We start from the raw sequence: 12774 nt of genomic DNA, 5'->3' as shown, positions 1-12774 counted from the left end.
TCTTTTTTCAGTTCCTTTACAGTTTCAACAAAACTGCGCACATGACGTTTGCATTCTTTTGGACGAGCCAGTGTATCTACTTCGTCAGCCACAACTCTGCTAGCGCCCTCTTCATTCGCTTTTTCTGCTACTCGTCTGATAATGGCCAGCTTCACTGCTGCGTCTAGTCTCGGGGGAAGCGCAAATTTTGGATCGAATTCCAATACTTCTTTAGAAGGTTGTGAGAGCTGCTTCTGTCCTACTGTGACCACTGGGTTCTTGCTTATCTTCTCGTACTCTTTTTGACCTTGTATTGTTGACTTCAAAATTGGCAGGAACCATTTATTCCACATGTGTTCAGTGTTAAAACTGCGGCTGGCCAAGTGAAGACGATGAGATTTTTGCCAGAGGATCTCACGTTGAGGAAGTCGGTGGGTAGGCGAATCTGTTTCCATATTTCAGCTCGCAGTATCTTCATAATTCTTCTTGCGTGGCCTTGGGAAGGCAACAACATCCTGAGTAGCAACCTAACGTCTTCCACCGAAACATTCCTCTTGATGCAACATGAGGATAAGCAGGCTCAGCAAGTGAAGAAGCCAATGTGAAGACATATTTGTTGTGAGTCAAGCAGATGCAGGAAACAAGTAGGAACACTCGGAGTGCTGAAAATGAATGTCAAAAGGGTGTTTAACGGGGCCAGTTGTTTCATTCTTCGAGGATAGTAGCAGCAGAACTTGAGGAACACGGACACAGAAAGAACGCCTGGATGAGGACACAGCGGCACTGTCAACTGATTTCTTTATTGAAATTCCCTCTCATTTTTTTCACTGCCACATCTCTTCTTTTATATATCTGAGGCTGTCTCAAAAAGGTGACTTCCTTCCTTGTCAAGGCCACTGACAGTGTGCTTACACATTGCGCTCCTGTTTAACTTATCTCAAATGCCTCAAGGATCTCCCGAGTTAGCCTATTGTTCCTTTTCAGGACTTGCACTTCACGAAATTAGGGGGTGCACATGCTTACTTGGCTATTTTGTCCCTTCTTGTTCATTTCGATTCGGCTGCAATTGTGTCAAAGGAGTACTATACGCCATCCTCCTGTCCTGTGGAAAACAATACATAGAGCAAACAGGAAGATGCCTTATTGTTCGAACAAGAGAGCACGGATCATCACTTGCAGGGACCCCTGGCAGCAATCTGGCCTTGCACTGCAAATGTTGCGAAATGAACAAGACAGGACAAGATAGCTAAGTAAGCACTTGCACCCCCAAATTTCATGAAGTGCAAGTCCTGAAAAGAAACAATAGGCAAACTCGGGAGATTCTTGAGGCATTTGAGATAAGTAAAACAGGAGCGCAATGTGTAAGCACACCGTCAGTTGCCTTGACAAGAAGGGAAGTCACCATTTTGAGACAGCCTCAGACAGATAAGATATGGTGACGAAATAAATAAGAGTGGTAATTTCAATTAAGAAATCAGTTGACAGTGCAGCTGTGTACTCGTCTAGTCGTTCCTTCTGTGTTCATGTTGCTTAAGTTCTGCTGCTACAATCCTTGAAGAATGAACCAACTAGCCCCGTTAAACACCCTTTTGTCAATATATGATGTTCTGTTGGCTGCTGGAACATGTAGTGTTTATGTAAGTGTTGAAACCATTATTTGAAGTTGTTGGTATTGCATAGGGATGTGCGAATATTTGCAACTTTGTAGTTATGCACCGAAAAGTGCCCTTTTCAATTTAGTGGTCACTTTTTGTATTTTGTAATTGTGAATATTTTTTTCATACCTTTCGGGCATTTCAAAATGCCAACCGCAACCACATGAACATTAAATTGGAGTAAAGTATGGTAAATTTTCACCGTGACAGGCATACTATAGCCATAAAACATGAGAACTTGCGTAGTGGAGCAGGCTAGGTCACACAGGTAGTCACACTTTACAGGCTCTACAGTGGTCATTTGCATCCTCTGAAGAACCCTGTGCATGCGAATAAAGTACTTGTTTGCTCATAATGCTCAATTTGTGTTTTTCAATTACAATACTTAATAAGGTACTATATGATAGAAACTTTATAACTTCAAAAATACTGGGATGTAAACATCAGTTTGTATTAATTGTGGTAATGGCTATTCGCTTTTAGAACACTATTAGATTCAATTTGCTTCTGGCACTATTCTATTTGGTCCCGAAAATCTCTATTTGCTCACCTCTAATATTGCATCTTTTTTTGTGCTGTCTTTCACATGTGCATTGCAAACAAGACACATAAATGTGCATGCAGAGCATATTACATATAATTAAAGAAAATTTCCCAGTGGGCTAGTTGGTTCGACATAACACTGTTGCGCAAAGTTACGAAGGGACAGGACTTAAGAAAAACAATGCACTGCACCACAGTGCAAATTAACAACTGTTTCATTTTTTGGAAAATGAGACCTTCATATAGCCTACTCGCATGTCTGGGATGCTCTTGCCAGTTGAGCCATATCATCTATTGTCAGTCATTAAGCTAATCTCTTTGCTGAGCGATATAGATGGCACATGGGGTCATCTTGATGTTGTAGGCTTCCATGACTTCTTTTTCTTTAGTTACTACATTTCAGCAAGATCAGATCCCCATCCTCTGGAAGATATGGCATGAAGCGCAATATATGACAAGGTCTCTGGGTGCTTGTACCAGAATGCAGTTGTGTCGATGTTCGCACAGTCAATCATTTACGTACCTCTCTGTTTGACCCACATAATCAGCCCCATGTGTCAGAGGTATCTCACAGACCACGTCTATCGTGCATTCAATCAATCCTTTAACATGGTTTATAGTGCATGCATTCAGGGTATTCCTATCGCTGGTTTCTCTTCAGCTTTTGTCGTGCTGTGAGGACCACTCTTTTGCTCATTTAACCGAGCGAAAGAGTTCAGAAAATGATGAGAGCGAACGCAGCATGCAGTGGGAGATAAAAAAAGCGGCAAGTGAGAAGAGGCACGAGGAGGAAAACGGAGAGGAAGGTGCAGCAGAACCATGAGGCAGTAAGCAGAGGAGTGTATGTCGAAAGCATGCGAATGAAAGCGAAGTGCAGTGACGGTAGCTACGAGATGGTGTCACAGTAGCACGCAATGTCTGGGAGGTTTGTTAGCGGTGGCTTTTGTGAATCACGCCCACGCGTTACCCATGCGCTGGCTCATGCGATCTCCAGATTAGCAAGGCAGTGGCACCACACTGCGCTCTGTTTGCAACATGCCCTATGAGACTGATTGTCCACACCAGCAAAATGACAACACGTGTAGAGCTGCACTCAAATTTCGTATTAGGGAGTATCGTAATCGTCCGTGAATTTTTTCTGTCAGTTGCATGTGCTCTGAAGTAATAAACATTGTAGAAGCATCGCTGGTAGCCTATGCTTTTATGCATTTCAATATAGGTATTGTATCAAAGCAGATTCCTTGCTTTGTACACGTTTGTTTCCAGAGCTGTCTCTGCACATTTTACACTTTGTGAACAGAGGGGGCTAGGGAACAGCTTAGAAGTTGTATCACTGCAGACACCGAGTAGATGGCACAGCGCGATGAACACATTTTGAGGGGCATTCAGCCTTCCCATTAGCTAAGGAGCCCAGCAGCTTCTCCAGTGCTGCAAGGAACTACTGAGATGGAGTACAGCTCACAGAACACATTGTATTGCAATTATTTATTTTGTGCTAGGTGTCATCTGCTGTAATGTAAGCTATGCAAATGCTCCTTATGCAATTTTTTTGCATGTGTGACGACACAGCAAAGCACCTTCTCTGCCACTGCCCAACTGTTGCATATCTGTACATGTGTGATAGCGTTTCCCTTTCTGTCAAGCGGGTCATATTGTAGTCGCATCACCCTCGTCCACTATGTGTATATAATTGCTGGCCGCCAAGCTGTGGTGTGCTTTTTGTCCTTATAGTTCTTGGCTGTCATTCTGTCACATTAAGTTGCTGCCATCTAATAAAACATGTTTCAAGTTCAGTCTGCCACTTCGTTCACGGAAGCCCAGGAACACGACACCAACCTTTCGCGCTAACAATGTGTTCTGCGAGCTTAACTCCATCTCAGTAGTTCCTTGCAGCACTGGAGAAGCTGCTGGGCTCCTTAGCAAATAGGAAGTCTGAATGCGCCTCAAGATGTGTTCATCGCGCTGTGCCGTCTGCTCTGTGTCTGCTTTCCATCCTGTCAGTACATGCTCCATGGTTGGAGGATTGACGCAAAAAATGTTTCGGTGCCATAACCATAAGCATTGTTTACGTGCATGCGACAGCGGAGCTTTGCTTCACCTGTACACTTCCTCTCAATTTACCTTGTAGCCACCTTAATAAGCAGCAAACATGAACGCCCTCATAAATGTTCACTTGTGGCACAGCGTCTGCTCGGCGTCTACTTGCTGGAATGAAAGCAGTTTAGGAAACAATCTAAAGCTCCATTTTACTGACTGCAGTATTTATCGTGGGTGCGAAGAGGGTGTTTCAACAGAAAGCCTGTGTGCAAATACAAGGAGATGTACTAGGTTGCTGATCAAAAGTTTTATAGGTGCATTGTGTAAAACCACAATTACATACAGGAATGACATGACACTCGTCATAACTTAAAGCAACAGTTCATGGGATACACATATATGGGCACATAAACATGATGCTCAATGCAACTTTGACTTGAAATGATAGTCACTTTTCAGATAGAAGTGACATGATGGCATACTGGTAAGCAGTGCCTGTTATTTCTTTATTCCCAGAATGATCAATTGTATAATACTTGTACCCAGATACAATAACGCATCTCCGTATCACAGATGTCACATACCATTTGCCCTATGCAACTTTGCCACATGAAATGGGAAACTCATTGACATAATCAGTTACGGATTATGCCAGTGTTATGCTGTTTCTTGCAGTTCTGTCTTTCACGAGTATTTGTGTAATGTGAAAAGTAGTACCCTGATGTTCTAAATGTTATGTATACTATATGACAATTCTATTCTTTTTCCGTGATCAGAGGAGGCTTTTGTGTCAATATATAAATTGGAAGTTTTTTAACAACGAATATGTGACAAGCCTCCCAAAGGCTAGCAGGCTAGCCCGGTGACGAAAGTATCTTTTAGCCATATTGGCACAAAACTCATAAAAGCCAACCACACATCTCTTGATCTAGCAGATTTATCTTTTATGCAACAAGTCTGTGTTTTCCTTGCAACAAGTCCTTTTACATGTGTCCGCAAAACATTGGTCCTTCATTAAGTTTATTTTTTCTGCAACTTTCATGTTTTTCGTAACAATTTATTGTGCATTTTTGGAAGCTCTTCATACAGCAGCCATTATTTCTTGGAAAGCTTCTTTGCAACGAGGCTCTAAAGTTGTTGATAGGCTATTCAAGTGGTTTTTTTTAATATAACAATAAGTAGCCTTGCATTTAAAACTTATCCTTTGTCCCCAATAGTTAGCTATATTTAGCATTAGTTGGTTAAGAGGTAGTACCTAAATCTATGGAAATAAATATTGCTACTACAAGTACTAACGTCGTCGTGTCACTATTCAATATTTGATGCTTACTATTTTTGTTCAATTTGTGTTTGAAAAAAATTAACATTCTCCCACCTCTACTTCTTATACAATGCACAAAGATGCGCCCAAGCCGTATTTGTACTTTCTGAAGTCTTACTTTGCTGCATATAATAGTGGCAAAAAGCAGCTTTTCAGAGAGAACTTGATTTTGTTGTTTTGTGTATTCTGTTCTTCTGCCATAAGTGTAGTGAATCGATAATTATATCGCACACAAGTACACAGACTCTCAATGGAACAGACATTTATTTGATACGCATGAATTCGCACCCTGTTCATCTAGATTTCAAAATTACGCTGATTGTGGCCAGCCTCTAGTATGTATAGAAGCATGTCTACAATGTGGTCTGAGGGTACCATGTGCAGTGCTACTGTGAAGCTAGTTGTAGTTCTCACAGCTATGCACCAAGTAAGGTTGTTGCTTAATTGTTATCAAGAAAGACAGCATCAGCTGGGCTGTAAGGGCGACAAAAATGATTTCTGCAATTCACCAAACATACAAACAGAATATAATATGACTACATGCCATGTGCTAGTTAGTATTTCAAGTGATTAAGAGAATGATATAAGGGCTGTTGGGTTAATCAGGCTTATTTGTCGTGTTAAAACATAGGCTGTGAAGTTAACTTCAATATGTCTAAGTTGTCAACATGTCTAAGTATTTATGAAATTGGGGAGGTGGCAGTGAGACTCCCTGGGGAAGCAATATGTCAGTTGTCCTAATGGTATGGCTTGACTATATAATTTCATCATTGCTTGTTTAGAGATATGATGGTGGGTTAGAACCTATGAAATGCCACAACAGCAAGGTTGAACATCCATCCTTACCTCTCAGAGGCTTAAAGAATGATAAACAGTTATTCTTCAGAGAATATTTTGGTAACAAATATATGCCATGTTCATTTCAGTGGAACGGAAAGAAGTGATTGAGCACAGCCACGCTATGGTAGCATGCGTGAAGCAATACAGGAGAGCCTGGGGGCTAATATATATTAATAGAGTGAACAAGTAGCTGTGACTTGCAAGATTATTGTACTCCACAGTGGATGCTGCAGTAAGGTTTGTGCAACTGTAAGCAATATGAGAATGAGGTAAAGATTACTTGTAATCTATGGATTTGTATGACAGATGAGAATGTGCATCCAATTTGCCACTACGCATTTTTTCTATCTTATGTTCAGCACAGAGTGTGAGTCGCTATGGCTTCTCAACTACAAATTTCTACATTCCGTTCCACAGTGCTTATGGGGCTATGTGCATTCATTTCACTACTTAAGTGATTGGATAATAGAACATGTCTGCATTGCAGATTATATTATGAATTCGTCACAAAGCTCCACCCAAGAAACTGTCTTACTTTCTTACTTCCTTGTGCTGCCATGCACACGGTGCTAATGAACTAATGTCTACAATGCAGACATTCTGTGCTTTCATGAGAGGTAGGTGCAAGTTGCACTGACACAAAAAACATGCATTCATTGCCTACAAGCTACTCCATGTTGGAATTGGTGTTACAGCAGGCATGGCAAATGTTCTCCCCTACTTGTGTCTTGTGCGCCATATGAGCCAGCATTTCATTTCATTGTCGTGTACCTGTTTAAACTGTTACTGATTAAGAAAGGGAAATATAAAACGACTTACTACATCAACCATTTCACATGCAAGATCACTGCACTCATTGCAAAGCTTATTAGAGAGTTTTAGATCAGGGGAATCCAATTGTTGAGGCCCCAAGTACTACGGGGCCTCAACGCTTGTACCCTCAATCTAGATCTTTATAGTTGCTTGATAATCTTGGTCTGCTTTCAGATGAAGTACAGTTACTGTGCACCTGTTTGTTAGCCTATGCACTTCTCTTTTTAATGTGGCTGTGCATTAGCTAGCTAGGTTGTCACTACATGAATGGGACATTTAGGCCATGCCCAACGCAATAAAATAACATTACTTTCCTGTAGCTTACTGACTGTGCAACCTTCTTTGTTATCTAGGGAAAAGAATAAAAGAATGCATGCATAAATGATGTTGACAGCAGCAAATGGTCTCAGGGCAATCACCCTTGATTGTCACCATTGCTGAGAGAGCAAGCATGCCTGTATTCACTTTGACCACAGGCTGTGCATTGTTTAAATGCTGGTAGAAGTATGGATAAATCGTGAAGGGGCAGCAGATTGGCCACCCAGGCCTTTATGCATAAGCATTGCTGCCTTGTGTGCCCCCGTAGACATCTGTCATCTCTTAAGGCATGAATGACATAACGCTACTTCTATTTGCAGGGACATTTTTAGCACTAACAAGAGATGGAAACATTACGTGAATTTATGCCTATATGGGGTGTCTTTTCAGCAATATGAATTAATATTTGTTTTCATGCAAACATTCTTCTCTTGAAAACATATCTGACAAGCATCTATGCCTGAAGAAGTAACTATGATATGTACATATTACTTTTATGTCTGTCATAATTGTAATCAATTGCTTAAGACTTACTGGCGGGCTCTTTAGTTACTCATGACTTAATATGGCAGTGCACTTTGAAACAATTACGTAACATAGAATGAACAAATGCTAGCTCTGTGTGTGTCGCACTGCGCTCCTGTACGTTCATTCGATGTTACATCATTGTTCCGAAGTACGATGACATATTGCATCATGTAATCAATTGTAGGCTCACTATTGACAGCTACTAAAAAGATCTCAGCAGTAAAGTGCACCTGAATAAACATGCCATTGTTGATGATTCACACGCGTGCTCAGTGATGAAGTGACTTGTCAATCAACACAGCTGTATTCCGTGATAATAGAACCATCTGTATAGGAGTATGCTAATAGATAACGCTGCAGTGCTTCAGCGTACTATGCAGTTGCTGCGACAGATCCCTTGCTCATTCGCTTAGATACATCTGTGTGTTCGTGTATGCACGTTCTTGCAAGCTGTTACGTACAGGGTCTGACCTCATTCGTGAAAGAAATGCGCATTGGTTTGTGGCAGAAAACAGACGGAGTTTATTTTCTACAAAAGACGCACACGAGAGCCGCATGTGTTCGAGGGGGCAAACTCCTGGTCCCTGTCCAGTGGCCGACACGCTTGGGGTGATGGAGAATTCTTGGAACTCGACTCAGGGTGGGGTCGCTTCCTGTTTCGTCCGTGCTGGTGTTTTGTCCAGCCAAGGAGCGGTGGTGCGTCACTGGTACACAAAAACTTTCCTCCCTTAGATGTAGTCAACATAGTGGTCTGGAGGGCGTCGTTCCCGCTGCGGGCATGACTCTGCAGTCGTGTTTGGCACGGTTACGTGGGTCACCCCATTCTTTAGGAAGCTCTCAACTTCTACTGAAACGAAGGATGGTCCGTTATCAGTCACAAGCTTTTTGGGAAGCCTAAAAGCTGCGAAAAGGTTCCAGAGTCCCTCAATCGATGTGGCAGACTGTGTATTGCGCATGGAGCACACTTCCAACCATTTGCTTTATGCGTTCACAACAATTAGCCAGCATTCTGCCTTCTACGGGACCAACGAAGTCTGCGTGAACTGTGTCCCAAGGCGTTCTTATGCGTTCCCATTTGGGCACTGGTGCCCTTTGGTGTTGACAACAAGTTGCACAGTTTCTAGCGAGCCGTTCCATATCTGCATCAATGCCTGGCCACCAAAAGTACCTTCGTGCGCATGCCTTCATGGCCACAATTATGTGGTGGTTTGCAGGTGCAAGTTTAAGAAGGTAATTTCTCGCCTTTGTTGGAGTTATCATCCGGGAGCCTCTAACAAGGCACCCTTTCTGCGCTGAAAGCTCAGCCTCCAGTTTCCTGCAAGATGAAAACTGTTCTTTTGGCAGTTTATGAACTTCACCGTTTGAGACAGCCTCCAGCACTTGCGACAAAACTGACTCCTTGAGTCATTCGTGCTAGTTGACGCGGTGAAAGCTTGAAGCTGGGCATGGTAGCCAACATTAGCACGTCTACTGGGGGATGAGGCTCATCAACTTGTGCCGGTAGTGGAAGTCAGCTTAGAGCGTCCACATTTTGGCGCAGTAGGCCAGGCCAATACAGTAACTTGTAATCATACGTTGCTAGTTTAAGGCACCACCGTGTCAACCTTGATGAAAAGACCCGGGGTACTTGCTTTGTTTCACTCACGATTCCAATCAATTCCTGGCGATCTGTTATTATGGTCACATGCCGGCCAGCTGTGTACTTAGCTCTCTTCAGCACTTCGCAGTGTTAATGAACCGAATGCAATGGACGCCTCTCAGCAAATAGCATCTTCCCGGGCAAGGACGGCATCAACGCCGTACGGCGATGCGTCCATGAACAAAAGAAGGGGCTTTGTCTCGTCATAGTGAGCCAGCACTGTAGATGCATGGATCATCTCCTTAAGCGCCTCGAAATTGGCTTGATGCTTGCTCTTCCACTTCCAGGGCGTGTTTTTCTCTAGCAGCCTATACAATTCCACTCCAACCATCGCTCCGTTCTTCAAAAAGCAGTCGTCGAATGAAATAAAGCCCAGAAAAGCCCTTAGGGATGTCTTGTCAGATGGTTTGGGTGCTTGAAGTATAGCCTCAACCTTTTTCTCGGTGTTGCGAACACCATTTCTGTCAATTCGATGTCCCAGAAACTCAACTGACATAATTCCAAACCTGCATTTTTCTTTCTTGAAGCGTAAGCCTTTCTCAGTTAGCCTCGAACAGAACCTGAAGACACTGTGCGTGCTCATTTGCACTATTCCCGTTGACAATGATGTCCTCAAGGTGAACACTCACCCCTGGAATTCTAGGTATCCTTGTCTCCCTCACGCACTGGAAGATAGCTGGTGCAGCGGAAATTCAGAACGGGAGGCATTCCACTCTGTATAGTCGTTTTGTAGTGTTCACTGTGAGCAGTGCTGCAGTGACCTGTATACAAGTACACCTGTATAGCTTCCAATGTCTTCCTTGAAGACGTCTGGGTGTCATCTCAGAACCTCTGTAAATTCTGGTGCTGGCTCTTCACTTTAATGTGACGTACCGAACACCAATCTCTTCCTAGGAGGTTGCACCTAGTGCCCTTCATTACCAACAACGGCAGCAGATAGTCCTTTGAATTCAACCTCACACGAACTTGTGCGAAGCCCAGGACGTGTAATTCTTTACCTGACCATGTGCGCAAACTGAGTGGCTCGCATGAAAGCCACGCAGTGTTTTTCTTCCACATTCTGTAGTCCGTGTCCTTGCTTATCAGGGGGCATGCTGTACCTGTGTCCACCTCAACCTGGACTGGCTTTCCCTCCACTCTCTCAAGTCCGAGAGGAACTCGGGGCAGTGTCTACGTACACTCACTGTGTGCAGCTTGCAGCAGGATTTGCTGACAGGTGGTGGGTTGGCACTGTGTGCCCGTAGCTGCTAGTTGTCGGAGCGTGGTTCCATGTTTTTCTTTTTCTTTTTGAGATGCAGGCATGCTCGATGTGACCTTCCTTGGAACAGAAACGGCACTCGGCTGCCTTGAATTGGCATGTTTCAGGGTCATGCAAGCGGTCGCATCGATAGCAATGTCGTGCTGACGTACGCTTGCCTTCTGGCTTGATTTGCGACGTCCTGTTAATTTTCCCGAGTTTGCCACTCCCTTGATATCTCGCTGATGCCTTGACGCACTTTCCGCTGACGGGGCTAAGTCCACAGCGCGTTAAAATGTCAGGCTTTTTCTGCGAACAGTCTGTGGAAGATGTTCGTCCCAGACGCCGCGGACGCCTCTCCCGGAGCATTACGGCATAGTTGGGTTCGCTGCTGAAGCGGTCGTTTGGGTGTGAGTGACGTCGTCGGAGCAACTTCGGAGCGTTGCCGAAGGCAGCGCTCCGAAGTTGCAGTCGGCTGTCAAGGTTCCAGGGCCGCAGCGTAGCTGCTGATCGACTCGTCTGGCCGTTGGTCGGATCTTTGAAACACGTACCGGCTGTAAAGCTAGGATGTCCTGGTGTCGAAGTGCCGCCCGAGAAGTGTCACTAAATCATTGAAGTTGACTTCTCTCGGGATCTTCGGCGCTATCAGCGCGCGCACACAGTGTTCGAAAGTGTCGGCTCCACAAAGCGTGAGAAGAAGTGCCCGCTTCTTCGCTCGCCACGAAGTAAAATCGAGGCGCTGGATCCACGATTCCCATGATTTGCCCGAGAAAGGCTCCACAGCGCCGTGCATTCGTCCAGTAGCCACGGCCTCAACTTCGAAAACTTATCCGCTTCGCAACTCCTGCCTCATCGTCAGTGTTACGTACGGGGTCTGGCCCCGTCCGTGAAAGGAGTGCGCATCGGTTGGTGGCAGAAAACAGACTACATTTATTGTATACAAAAGACGCAGGTGAGAGCTGCATGTGTTCGAGGGGGCAAACTCCCGGTCCCTGTCCGGTAGCCGAGATCGCTGAGGGCGACGACGAAGGATTCTCAAAACGCGATTCGGGATGGGGTCGCTTGCCGTTACTTCCGCGCTGGTGCTTTGACCAGCCGAGGAGCGGTGGTGCGTCGCTTGTCCACAACACAAGCTTTCGCTAGCACGGTTACAAAAAGTGCGCCATCGCGCCATACACAACCGAGCACATAGTGACGCATGTTGCCGCAACATTATGCAGTAGCAATAAATAAATAAAGAAAAGCGGCACAGGTAACACGACTGTACAGTGTTCCAAAGGTGGGTCACCACGTCAACGCCACACATGCAGCACAGAAGGTGACAGTGCAAGAGTCGCGTTTTCACCGTGACGCGGAAGCTTCAACCTACATCGACAAAAATATTTCAGTGTCGTCTGCTGTTAGCGATAGTTGCCGACTTCGAACAGTGTTGCTCTGCGCACTGCCGAATGTTTGCTGGCTTTCAACAGACGTCGCGTCCCCAAACCGAAGTGCGGATGCCGGCGCATGCGAACCGCTCGAGCTAACTAATAAAAAAATAACTAATTAGAGAGAAAACGTAATAACAAAATCCTGGCACGGCGCAAAATATTGCTGGTCGCCAGCACACGAGGCTGCCAACTCGCTGATGCATGTTGCCAGTTGCTGGTTAGCTATTTAGACAACCAGAGGGCGCATGCGAACCGCACCGCATCCTGCGGTTTGAGCGTAAATGCAATTTTGTGACCGATCGCGACGACCGCCCGTTTTTCACGAACCGCCTGCATGCGGTGCGGCGTGCGGCCATGGGCGGTTTGAGCGTAAATCGGCCCTTAGCGAGCTAGCCGCTCGCTGTTTCAAGCAGCGTCGTGATCGTCTTTCGCTC

This window comes from Dermacentor albipictus, chromosome 1 (genome assembly GCF_038994185.2).
Source record: "Dermacentor albipictus isolate Rhodes 1998 colony chromosome 1, USDA_Dalb.pri_finalv2, whole genome shotgun sequence".
NCBI lineage: Eukaryota > Metazoa > Arthropoda > Arachnida > Ixodida > Ixodidae > Dermacentor > Dermacentor albipictus.
Note: the sequence above shows the minus strand (reverse complement) of the source record.